The sequence below is a fragment of the Choloepus didactylus genome, chromosome 10, assembly GCF_015220235.1.
Source record: "Choloepus didactylus isolate mChoDid1 chromosome 10, mChoDid1.pri, whole genome shotgun sequence".
Classification (NCBI taxonomy): Eukaryota; Metazoa; Chordata; class Mammalia; order Pilosa; family Megalonychidae; genus Choloepus; species Choloepus didactylus.
The window spans coordinates 70,889,316-70,902,287 of NC_051316.1; positions in this window are offsets into that span (position 1 = coordinate 70,889,316).

A 12,972-nucleotide genomic window follows, 5' to 3' on the forward strand; every position below is an offset into this window, starting at 1 on the left:
GAATCTATTCAGGTTCTTTAATTGGCCCTTTGACCTAATGTAGCATCAGATATGCAAATGAATCACTTCAGGCTTTGATTACTTTCACCTCTGCCACTACCATCACAATCACTTCTGTCACTACCTAGCTATTCTCAGAAAGTTCTTTCCCACATCTGGTCATTATTCTTCTTAGTCCATTATTCTTCCTCTTAGTCTTGGATAAAATTTTCCCTAAATAAATTTTTCCCTAAACAGCCTAATTCTTCCCGTCCCTCAACATATCTCTACTTGGACCACTGCATTAGTTTGGGTTCTCCAAGAAGCAGATGCCAAGATGGGATTCAATGTGCAAGAGATTGTTGGGAAAAATGGAGAGGAAGCCAAAGCTAGCTAGGAGGTTGTCAAACCATGGTGTAGGACTGACCGCTGTGAAGCAAAGAAGGAAGGAAGGAAGACCTTAAGATTACAATTTTTAAGGAGAGAGAATTATGTCTACATGAAAGCTAATATTAAAATAATTGAAAATAAAGGATCGTAATTCTAAGAAAGGGTAGGCAGGGCTGATTGGGAGCCTGCAAGACAAAGTTGTCCAACAGTGGAGTCCTGCATGTTCCAGGAATGGGCCTGGTTAGTACCCAGTGCTCTGCTCAGTCATTATCTGGAAGCCGCTACAGGAAGCATGGACTCAGAAAACATGTGATGGATTTGAGCCGGCAACAACTGGGACTATTGGTCTATTATATTCTCCCAAATGGCCACCATAGTCACCATCCCAGCAAGCTGCTTTGGTACACTCATGGGATAAGGGTCCTCTCTTTCATGTCTCCAAATGCTAGGTCATGGAAAGGGCTAATTATTCAAATTTATGCTGCATCTTGGATTGAATACTTTCCATTTATGATTCTTTCTTTTACTTAAAAATGTTACGTACTAAATGCCCTGATGGTGTTTAGTTAACATAATTCACCCTTGCCATCCTGGTTGCCTCTTCTCCTGTCTTCTCCCTATAAATAATATTGTAATGCATATTACAAACCCCCAATCCTCAATCAGCAGCCAATGGCAATTATGGAGTCTTAAGTGTAGAAATATATCAGGCAAAGGAAACTTCATTACTACTCACCAAGATTTGAACCTGTGCTAAACTGATCTCAGTCCCGAGGACTCCTTTTCCTTTGTTGTTTGAAGTTAGACTGGAAGAAGATTTACATCATCTTGTCTATGACTCCTTTAGCTTGGTACCTGCTTGTCATTTTAAGGTGGAGGAGAGTGGGGAAGGTGACCTCTCAAGTGCCCATGTATTGTACATTTGAAACGGGCTACTGATAATACTTAACGCCAGGACAACAGGCATAAAACAGGTTGGTTGTGAGAAAACCTGGAAGTATGGTAATTCTGCGGTTTCTCCTCCTGGTGAGGGTAGCTGCTCCTCTTACCTCACCAAACGTAGAAAGCAAGCAAGCAGAAGTGATTCGGAAGAGATGTCTGGGAAGGAGCAATGTGGAAAGGCAGAGCTTTCTGCTTTTTTCCTTCTCAACGTTTGACCCCCCAGCACTGTGATATACTTATGCTGTCTTCGTTCCAGAGCTTTTCTTCCCTGGGGTGAGGATGGGGAGAAGAGGGCAGAGGAGGGGGGGGCAGGCTGTGCTCCCTTGAAAGTGCCTCCAGGATCATCTCTAGATGGTTCTCTGCTTGGACCACATGTATTTGGCAATTCTCGGTGGTTTGCCTTAGTAAAAAGGGCACATTTTGGAAGATACATTCTTTTCCCCAACATTTTGAGGGGAAATGTCTTTTATATTAAGTCAAACCCAGACATATTATAAATTAGAATGCAAAATTCATCTGGATTCTAAAAATAAAGCAAGAGACTTAAAAAATATTTTACCCTTTGCGGCCACTTTACACTCCTGTTCTGATCTTCCCCTAAGCATCATTATTCACTATTCCCAACTATTCATTGTATCTTTTTGGAAAAGTTTAAAAAGAAATGCCAGAGAAATAAGAGTGTGTACTCAACATTCTCTTAGTTCTTTTGTCTCATTCCAAAATTGGATCAAATGACTTTGGACATTAACCAGCTTCTTACTGCTTTGACAGCCATCTGAGGATATCATTGTAATTGATAATTCAGACTCGATTATCCAATGTGCAACAAGGCTAAAGACAGCCAGAACTCCTTATGATAGATGGAGATGAGCCAGGGTTGATTCATTCAAGTATTTATTGAGTGCCTCCTATGTGCCAGGAGCGATTCTGAAACCTATCATATAGCAGAGAACAAGACAGATAAAGCCCTTCCTCTCATGGAGCTTAACAGAATTGACAGAAAATGAATATGGATAAAAACATAATTAAGAAAACAAATTAAAACATTCAGACTGTGAACATTCAGACTGCTGGGATGAAAACAAAGCAGGAAAGGGGTTACAGCCTGCTTCGTGTGGGAGACAGGGATGGCCTCTCTGGGGAGGTGACATTTGACCAGAGACCTAAATAAGGAGAAGGAGGCAGTCAGATGAAAATCTAGAGGAAGAATCTTTCAGGAAGCAGGAATAGCAAGTGCAAACATCCTGAGACGGCTTGGCCCATTGGAGGGACAGGGAGAAAGCCTGTGTGTGGATAACAGAGGATGAGGTGGAGACTGGCTGGAGAGAAAGAAAGACACCAGGCCATTTAAGCTTCTGTAGGTCATGGAAAGGGGTTTGGATACTATTCTAACAACAGTGAGAGGATCCTGGGGAGTTTTAAGTTGGGGAATGTTATAACCGAACAGATTTAACCAAACAGTCAAATCATCTCTTCTTGATTAACTTGGCTAAAATGGATGTTATGGCTATGGATGATGCAAGAAGATTAAGCAGAATGTGGAAGAAAGGCCTCAATTAAAATTGGCCTGATTTTAAGATCTGCATATCAAAAGGATGCAAGGGTAATGAACTTTAATAATGAACTAAAGGTTAATTTTTATTCTGAAGAAAAATGTAATGTATGTTATATAAATCAGAGAGACTTCCCATTCAAAATAGTTGAAAAGAATTATAAGTATTTACAATGACAATCCTTTTAAGATACCTAGAAAATTCGCATTATCTACAACTTTATTTCTGGAGAGTTCAGGCTTCACTATATATTTTATGCTGTGAATTTTTGTTTTATTTATAATTTGATCTACTTGAGTCCAGAAACATACAAGGAAGTTTAAGGACTATGAATAAACCATTTAAAATGGCCATTTAAATAGATTTAAAGTCATGGGTGTCAGTGCAGTGTTTCTTTGGTGTGACAATGCCTCCTCCCCAAGGCATTTCCATGATGGGTGAGCTGAACCCAACCTCAAATGGAAAACTCTGGAATTATCTTTACCAAAAAAAAAAAAAAAAAAAAAAAACAGAAAGAAAGAAAGAGAGAGAGAGGGAGAGAAGTGAAATAAGAATGACAAAAAAAAAAAAAAAAAAAAAAAAAAAAAGCACCAATCAACTTGGAAGCTCAAGGGAGAGACAGAGAAGAGTTCCCACATCTCAGACTGATTTGCCTCAGCAAATGAATCATTTCACAGGAAAAAACACAGGACTGACTCAGCTTGAGCGACCTCCCTCTGTCCCTGCCAGGTCCTCACTCGGGGTGGCCCTTGCCGCTCTCCCTGGACCTTGCTTCCCTCCTCCCTTCTCACTATGGAGAAACAGGAAGGGATGTTTATTAACAAAGCTGACTGAGGTCACGCCCAAGGCAATATCAGGTTATAACCTCTCATGGGCCTGGCAAGAAGTTCAAGGATCGAGGGCAAGCTCCTGGCTAGAATGAGAGAAAGGGCCAGAACTGCGAAAAATAAACTCACAACCAGCATTTGACAAAGGCCTCAGAGTTGACTCAGAGCAAGTGTGCTGCATGAGACCTCATCAGTTCCTCCTGACCATCTGGTGAGGTTTCATCCCTTCCAACAGTGAGGAAACTGGAGCCTCAACAGGGAAAGAAGCTTGTCCAAGTCTACAGGCTGAGGAGCACTCGGTTCTTGACCTTCTGACTCCGAGAGCTGCACTGTCTTCAGTTCATCACATACCTCCCCGACAGACATTTGTAACACATGGGAGAGTTGCTCCTGGTGGGCTCTCCTTGTCACAAGCCATTATCCCCTCTTTGCCTTTTTTAGTGGTACTACATAGTCACCTTCAATCCGCTCCATTAGGGTCACTCCTTGTGCAACATAAGGGAAGCTGTACTAAAATTGAAAATGGAGAGAGACTGATTCATAATATGGCATGTTCCCCACCACACCCCACTCCCTCTCACCAGGGAGAAAGTAGCCAAAGAAGATTATTCCTATAAAGGGCATAACCAGCTGAAAGGGTGTCACCTAGTATGAAAAATCCCAGCGATGTCAATAAGCCACTTGAGACAACAAGGCACCTGCTGTCCTTATCAGTCCTTATCAGGATTTGGGAAGAAGAGCTTTTTGGGAGGCGAAGGATCTTTGTGGAGTTAAAAGGAGGGGGAGGTTTCCTGAACTGTAGGCTCTGAAACACATCAGTGACAAGCTGTGCCATAGGCTGACAGTTTTTTCCTTACTTTTCCTTTATAATAGCTTTGCATCTCATAGTCGGAGATTTGGAGCACAAGTAACAGTAAGAATAAAACTTAATGCCTCAAGTATATTTACTATAGGTTAGCTCTAACCATACAAGAAATCCCTAGTGAAATTCCAACTCAAATGTGGCCTGTGATCCAACAGGCATGGGGCCCTGCTGTTGAAATTCACATGCATGATCACACAAGCTTTGGTGTCTTAGCATACACAAATCTCTGTGCCCATTGCTATCATAACATCAGCTCAGTTCAGGGTTGTTTAAGTGGAGTGGGAAACCTTGTGAAAATATTAAGCTATGCAGTCCTTGTTTAGGGGCACACACCTGCATATCTGACCATCTTGCAGGGGCAATCAGAAAACCTGCTTTTAGAGAGCTTGGGCACTGGAGTCAGACTGCCGAGCTATGAAACCTGATGCTACCATTTTCTGGTTCTGTGACTTTTGGAAAGTTACATAACATTTCTGTGCCTCTGTTTCTTCATTAAATATGGGTATAGTAATCATGCCTACTTCACAGTATTATCGTGAGGCCCAAGTGCAAAAATACATAATGTACCTTGCCTGGCATCTAGTAAGTGTCTGTTAATATGGCAGTGAAGATCATGTAGATGCATCTTAAAATGTAATTATAATTTTAACCATTCAAGACCAAATATTCTAATTAATGGAATTGTGCAAACACAATGAAATCTCCTGGATTTCAAGACCATGGTTTCGTTGCTCCTACATTTCACTTTTATGCTACTGCCTTTGAATAGGCAAGTAAGTTCCAGTTGATTGACTCAAGACTTTTGAGTAATGTATATTATGCTGACTTCACCCTCACATGTCCTCAGGGCTTTAACCCATCAAATCAGAGGCTCAAAGAAGCTTGTTGATGGAAAAGAAATGAAGAATAACAAGGAGGAAAAAATGGCATGAGCTTATTCACTGCCAGTACATATCATATGAAAAAATGACCAATCATCAGATGTGTTTGTTCTTTGTCATACTCTAGAAAGGAATGAAATATCATTGATACCAATAAAGGAGTGTTTCCAAATGAGCTACTACATATGGAAGTGCTTTGTAAAATGTCAAGTCCTCTATGATTGTAAGGGATTACTATCACTATTATCAGCACTTATCCCCTTTCTTTATCATTTTACAGGTTAGGAAATTAAGACCCAGAAAGATGGAAAGTGATTTGGCCAAGGACATAGATCAGGTTAGTGGCAGAGCCAGGATGAGAATCTACACCTCTCCATTTCCTGCTTAAAAAATTACATATATATATTTTAATTTCAAAAATATCAAACGGTCATGTATAAATGTGGATAAAAAAGGGAGAAAATAAAAATTATCCAGCAATAAGTGTCTTTTCTGGTTCTTTTCCCTATGTTGTTGTTGTTATTGTCATCATTACCACAATAGCAGCAAATGTGCTTATCAAACACCAGTTTCTGATCTAGGTATTTTACATGTATTACTGGCAAATCATGTTATCCTCATAACTACCTTATGTGGTGGTTGCTATTATCCCATCTTACAGATGAAGACACACAGGTTGCACAGCAGTTGAGTGCCTGGGATTTGAACCTAGGTAGTGTGACTCCAGAGTAATGATTTTAAAAACCATGTTGTATACATACACATTTAAAAAATGAAAGTGGGCTCACATAGTGAATAGAGTTCTCTTTTATGTTACGAAGCTTTTTATCACTTCATAACACATCTTGATTTATTTCTTAGTAAGCCCTTGAGAGTGTTTTAAAGATTGAAACAATGCACATAAAATGTATTCACATAAAAAGAGGAAAGGGCTGCTCAAGTCAACCAAACTAACATGGATTAGCTTTGAGATCCTCTCTGATGGTCTTGATGATGGCAGAGATGAAAAGTAGGTGGGTGTAAGTAGTTCCAAAAGAAATATGACATACCTTTTACAGTCTAGCTGAAAAGAGAAATGAAAACAGAAAAAAGTACAGTGAATTTTGGGGAAGAGAGATGAGTTTGCACTGAGGAGATAAGCTTTCAGGTGAGGGATGGGACTGAGAGAGCCTTGAAGGACAGGAGAGGTCAAAGAGCTGCTGTTAGGATGGCCAAGGGCCAGGAAAAATGGCAGGTGAGAAAAGGATAAAAAGACAAAAACGAAGAAAACTGAGGCTGTCTAGCTTAGAGAAGACAAGATTCAGAGATATGAATGCTTCTAATATTTTAAGGGCTGTCATGTGGCAAAGGGAATAGAATTATCTGTGTTTTTTTAGAGGACAGAAATAGGACAAATGGATGCAGTTTAGAGGTAGGAAGATTTAAAATCAAAATGGGTAAGAACCTTCCAAAGCCAACCACAAAGACAGTATAAAAGCAACAACAACAACAACAATAACAGAAATGACTCCTTTTCTAGTTCGTAGTTCTTGGTTACTGTACATGTGCAAGCAGAGGCTGAAGAACTAACTACTCACTGGAAATGTTGTCAAGGGAAACAAAGTAAACTGTAAAACAACAAATATTGTTTATGTTTCCATTTCATAAAACTTATATATGTATCATACACATGTAAAAATAAATGGAACTGATAAACATTTGCCTTTATAATCATTTTTTGGTTATTTTGTGAACATTTGTTACTTAAATAATTTAGAAAAGTCTAAATAACTTTTTTTAATTTGGAAAATTAAGGCCAAGATTTGAATCTATCTCTGTTTGACTTCAAAGCCTAGTCTGTTTTCAGGAAACCATAATTTAAGGGATCAAGAAAGGAATGGGTAAACCAAACTTGGAGATAGTAGGTGCACACTACAAAACTGTAGGAGATTAGGAGGTTCTAAAATAGCAAACAGCAGATTTGGAGAGTATGACTGGAAGGTGACAAAGAGGACAGTTAAAACAGTTGGAACTGAATTGTGACAAAGCAGGGCTGCTGGAGATGGAGCAGTGGGGTGTGACCATCCTGGCAAACAGCAGATGTGGAATCAAGATAGGGCTTGGTCTCTTTCCTTCTGTGTCTCTCTTTCTCTAAATTTAAAGCCCTTTATAACAAACCCAAAGGTTCCCAAAAAATATTATACTTATTTCTATCTTTAAAGCAATTTTTATTTTTTAGAACTTTCCAACCTTTAACAGTATTCTTTTGAAAGTAAATTCCTCTTCTATTTTTTAGTTAAGCTAGAAGCAGTATTTTGCTATATGGAAATAGAAGAGGTCCTGGCTACTTGGTATAGTGTGGCGTCTAGCCAAGTTAGGGCCCGAATTGGTCTTAGCTAAGTTATTTACACTTAATTTACACGCACAAGTGTGGTCTACCTCCAAGTAATGGTGAGGCATTTTATGACCAGAGGCTTTATGAGCTATAACTATAAAATAATCAGCTTTTTAAAGCAAACATACCATATCATCTATATCCAAATGAGGATTATCTTTCAGAGCTGTGACCTTGGGAAGCTTTTCACACATGGCATAAAACATTAAACTCTTCATTGGAAACAGCCTTCAGATACAGTTTATCACACAGGCAAGGAGGATATAGGCACACAGACACACAGAAGCAGACACACAGAGATACACAAATTATTTCAAGGCATACCTAAGTTTTAATAAAAAATGTTTTATCTTGCTGGTTAACCAATTTTCTTTCCTAGAGGACTTGACTGTGACTGCCTTTGGCTATCAGAAAAATCAATCTCAGCATTAAAATATAGAGTGTTGCTACCACTGAAGAGGTGAAGGAGAATGGGGTGCTGACTCTGAAGATTATGCGTAAAGAACAGCTGCAAAGATATTTGGAATATTGACAGCATCCTTAGAATAAGGCAGTGACCTTCCAAGATGCTATTTTGTAAGGTATGTTTAAAATTCTATTTGTTAAAATATTTATCAAATGAAAATTTACCATTTCCATTTCCACTTCATATCCCAACTTCTTAGGACTTCTGTTCTTATGCTACCTCTTCAGTCCTAATTCATGGTCGCTACCGTAGCTGTCATCCCTTACACTGATCACCTGATCCACAGTTCAGAAGCAGCCATACCCAGAGATAAGGAAAATATATGGTGGAAATAGCCTGTTGGTGAAGATATGCAGAAGTAGTGACATTTATACACTATTGGAAGAAGTATAAACTGGAAACACTTTTTGGAGGACAAGTTGAGACTATCTACAAAATTCAAAATGCCCTTACTGTTTGATTCAGCAATTACAATTTGAGGGCTTTGTTCTGTTGATATATTCACAAATATAAACAAATGTATATGCACAATTAGGTTCATTGCAGTATTGTTTGTAATAGGAAAATACTAGAAACTAGCCAAATGTCTACCAATAGGGAAAGTGCCCTACAAATTATGGCACATCTAAAACATGGAATAATATACAACAATTGAAAGACTAAAACAGATTACATATGCAGATCTGCAAAGATCTGCAAATCCTATTGTTAAATGAGAAAGCCAGGTAAAAATTTATTTATATTTCTCTGATTCAGGGAAAGCTATATACATGTATGCACATATTGAAGGTTACATAAGAAAATGTGATAGAAGTTACCTTTGGAGAGTGAAACAAGAGGCCTATGACAGGTAAGACTAACTTTTTACTGTATTCTCTCTTGTAGGTTTGCATATTTTTTTAAAAAACATGTGCATGAATTCTTCCCGAAATAAAAACAATTTAAAAAGGTAAAATACACAATGGAGGAATGTACTGACTAAGGTGTGGTTGAGAGCAAGGTGTGGTTATCTTCTAAAAGAGGGTGAACTGAGCTCTTGATCTTTGCTCTTTCTGTATACTTGAATGGGGGTGGTGGAGCAAATGCTGGGGAGCAGTGAGAACAGTGATCAGATCAGAATATTTGTAGATGAAGTAAATAAGTCTAGAAGAATGATATCCTGTCTCAAATCTGTAATGTTGTCTGACCTCTTTCACTAAAAACAAACAAACAAACAAAAAACCAAAGCAAGAAGCTTTTTGGGGGAACATTTGACCAATTAGTAGCCTGTTGGGGCTAAACATCTTCTTTAAAAACAAAGTAAGTATGCCTAGGTGCATTGCCAATTAGTTATTCTTCAGGAAGAATTGATTTAATTAGATTGCCTCCCTTTCTCATAGCTGGTAGCTGAGTGAGATATTGAGCTTATGAGAGCTTTAATGAGGGAAGAGGGCAATAATTTGAGAGGGAATGATGGTTTAGGATTGTGGATTCATTGTATGAGATGATGAACTATGAAAACTCTCTCAAGGGTACTTCAAACTGTGAACTGGGATGGCTTTCAATAGCAGAAGCCATTTATCTACATCTCTAGTACTGAAAAGAATGCAGATTTCTTAATGTAATGGAAGTAGAATGGTGAAATAAGAATGTGTGCTCTAGGGTCAGACAGAGCTGGGTTCAAAAAAGGTTAAGACATTACAACTGGATAGATCTTTGGTGAATTATTTAACCCTCCTAGGTCCCAGTTCCCTCATCTGGAAAATGGTAATAATGCCATCTCATGGGGTTTTTGCAGGGATTAGATATAATGTTTTTTAAATGTCTGACTCCTATCATTTTATTAGCTCAATACATATTTTGCAATAGGTGAAGAAACTTTTTGTTTATGTAGTTAGTGCTTGTTTCATCATGTGGGATTGTTTTCTTCTAATTTATTATCATCATCATTCTTGTTTTGATTATTGTGACTACCTTTCTGGAATACCTAATATGTTCTAAGCCTTGCTCTAGGTGTTTTACATGAAGTATTTCTAAATCTAACAACCAATTGAGATGGTTATGTCTTGCCCATTTTGTAGATGAGAAAACTGAAGCCCAGACAGGTAAGGTCAAGATTGGACTTTCTCTTGCAAATAACTAGAAGTATAGAGCATTGGACCAGGTTCCGGGGTGACAGAGACGCCTACAGACTGCTTAGCATGAAACCAGGGGAGCCCCACAGACTCCTGAGGTGAACAGTGCTTGAGAACTAGGCAGACCTTATGCATAAAGCATCACTGGACAGGAGCTAGAGAGAGGCAGATACATGGCTGCTGGACTGAGTCCAGAGATATCGTGGAGGGGAGAAAGAAGAGCCTGAGAGAGTTCTGGAAGTTCTTAAAGTTATAGCATGAGGAGATAGGCTGGGGTCAGGGAAGAGGGGCCTCTTGATGGTGTAAAGTATACCTGATCCTTTCATTATTCCTTTTCCTTATTCTCCATTATTTTTTTCATTATTACTTCATGTAGGATAGATTTCAAACATTTATTGTTGCTTAGTAAGGCTTTGTTTCTGAATTATAAAACTCAACATTAAGATTTCATTTGTAGATATGATTCTTAAATAATTTTGAAAAGAAATCCAAATAATGCTCCCTCTTCATTTTGCTTGCCCTCATTACTTTACAAATTTGATCCAAAATCACTGCCCGTCTTGGAGTTTCAAGAGAGAAAGAGAAATAGTGCTCAGCAAGTGTAGAAAAGAGCAATTTTTTAGGCAGCAAAGGGCTCGTGCTTTTGGCTCAGGGAAGTACACATATCCTACTTTCATACCTACCATATTTGGAGCTGAACTCACTTTAAAAGCAGATGATATTTCCCTTTCATCTCTAATAAATAATGGTGCTAAGAGCAATGTGTGTTTACTGGTAACAAATTCCACCAATGGGTGTGGTGAAAAGTTGAGCGTCTGTGGACTGTGTAGCTTCTGCTATTGTCTACACCATTTCCTCCCTTGTCTCAGAGGTTCGTGCTTTCTCAGGCAAGGGCAGTTTCAGGTCCAGCTGAATGTCTGGGTTTTCTTTTTCTGAGGATGAGGAGGTGAGAGTGCTGGGGTGCTGGGGGTTGTGGAACTGTCTTTCAGGCAGGGATTCCATTGTGGGGAAAGTCTTTTTTTTTTTTCAAAAATGGTAAACTGGGGCAACCAGTCTCATGAGTTAAATGATTTCCTTGTTGATATAAGGTGAGAAAAAGATGAATAGCTTTTGGGGAAAGAACTGGGAAGAAGAAAAATAAGGAGAAAAATATGGAGGAAAACTTGTGAGATAGATGAAGTGTAAAGGCAGATAATTTGCTTTTTCAGTTTGGCGTGGAGACAGTAAGATAAACTTTTCCTACTAAATCAATAAAGCTCTAGCACCTGTTCTACTCTGGGAGTACCCATGATTACACTGAGTCCCAACTGGTATAGATGCTTTAAATCCCGTCTTGTAGTGAGCAGTCTGAAAATTATAGTAGCCAGAATCAATTCTCACACTGTTTGTAAAAGAGGTGGTGCCGTCAAATAGGATTAAGGCCTGTTCTGGACACCTTCTGTTATGCACATTGTTTCTCTTTAAATGCTTGTTTGGTATCACCTCAGTTCACCTGATTTTCCTTAATAAAATTGCAGATCATCTTTGAGAAAAACTCTACCTAAATAATGGAATTATATGCACACAACCACTCACATATACATATACAGAATATGTGTATATATCCTTATAAATTATGTGCACACACCTATACTTGCATGTTTAATTTACATGTAAGAATGACAGTGCACACAGAAGAATGGTTTAGATCCTATCAGCAGCTTGTCCTCTATTCAAATCCATTAGGATTTTGATAAATGTGTCCAGGGAATGCTAGGTCTGGGCTCCTCCATTGGTATGTTTGTTTCGTCCCATCATCCATGTTTGAATCGTCTGCTGATTTCATGCCAGAGTGCAGGATCACGTCTTGTACTGTCTGGGTTTTATTGGTTACTTTCTTGAATCAAAGCTAATTTTCTATTTAAAGAGAATTTTGTCTCTTTCTGTAATTGTCCCAAGTCCAAGGTCTTACATACAGGATTTTCAACTGTTTTCATACCTATTGTGCCTGCTATTTCTTTTCTTAGCTTTGAGGTCTCTATGTATATGATATGCTAGAACTGTGATTCCCCTGTTATTCTAGAGTGATTTGCACATTGCCTTGGCGCATGTGCCTGGACAAGCTGCTTGTGACTGGGGCTGCGGGGGGTGGGGGTGGGGGGGGGGGCTTTGGAGACATCTGTGGCTTTTGATGGGATGTAATGCTTTCCTACTGAGAGCCACCCTGGAGCTGAAGTCCCTTAGTCTGTTTGGGAGCACCATGTGGTCTCCGTGGATGTTCAACCACAATAAATACTGTGCTCTTGCTATTTTGTTAGGATTTTGCTGGTTTTTTCTTAACCAAATAAATGTGTGGTGAATAATGATGTCACACATGAACACAAAAAGTGAAATTTTGAATTTTAACTCTGAGACTATCAGTATTGATAAGGACCTGGCATGATATGTATAAAAATGGAAATTCAAATAGAAAATAGATTCTTAAGCCCTTACTAAATGCCAAGAACATTTTACCAAAATTTCCTCACTTTAATTTTTAACAACTTTTGAAGGTAGAGATGACCCATTTTAGAGATGAGGCAACTGAGTTTCTGGGTGTGAA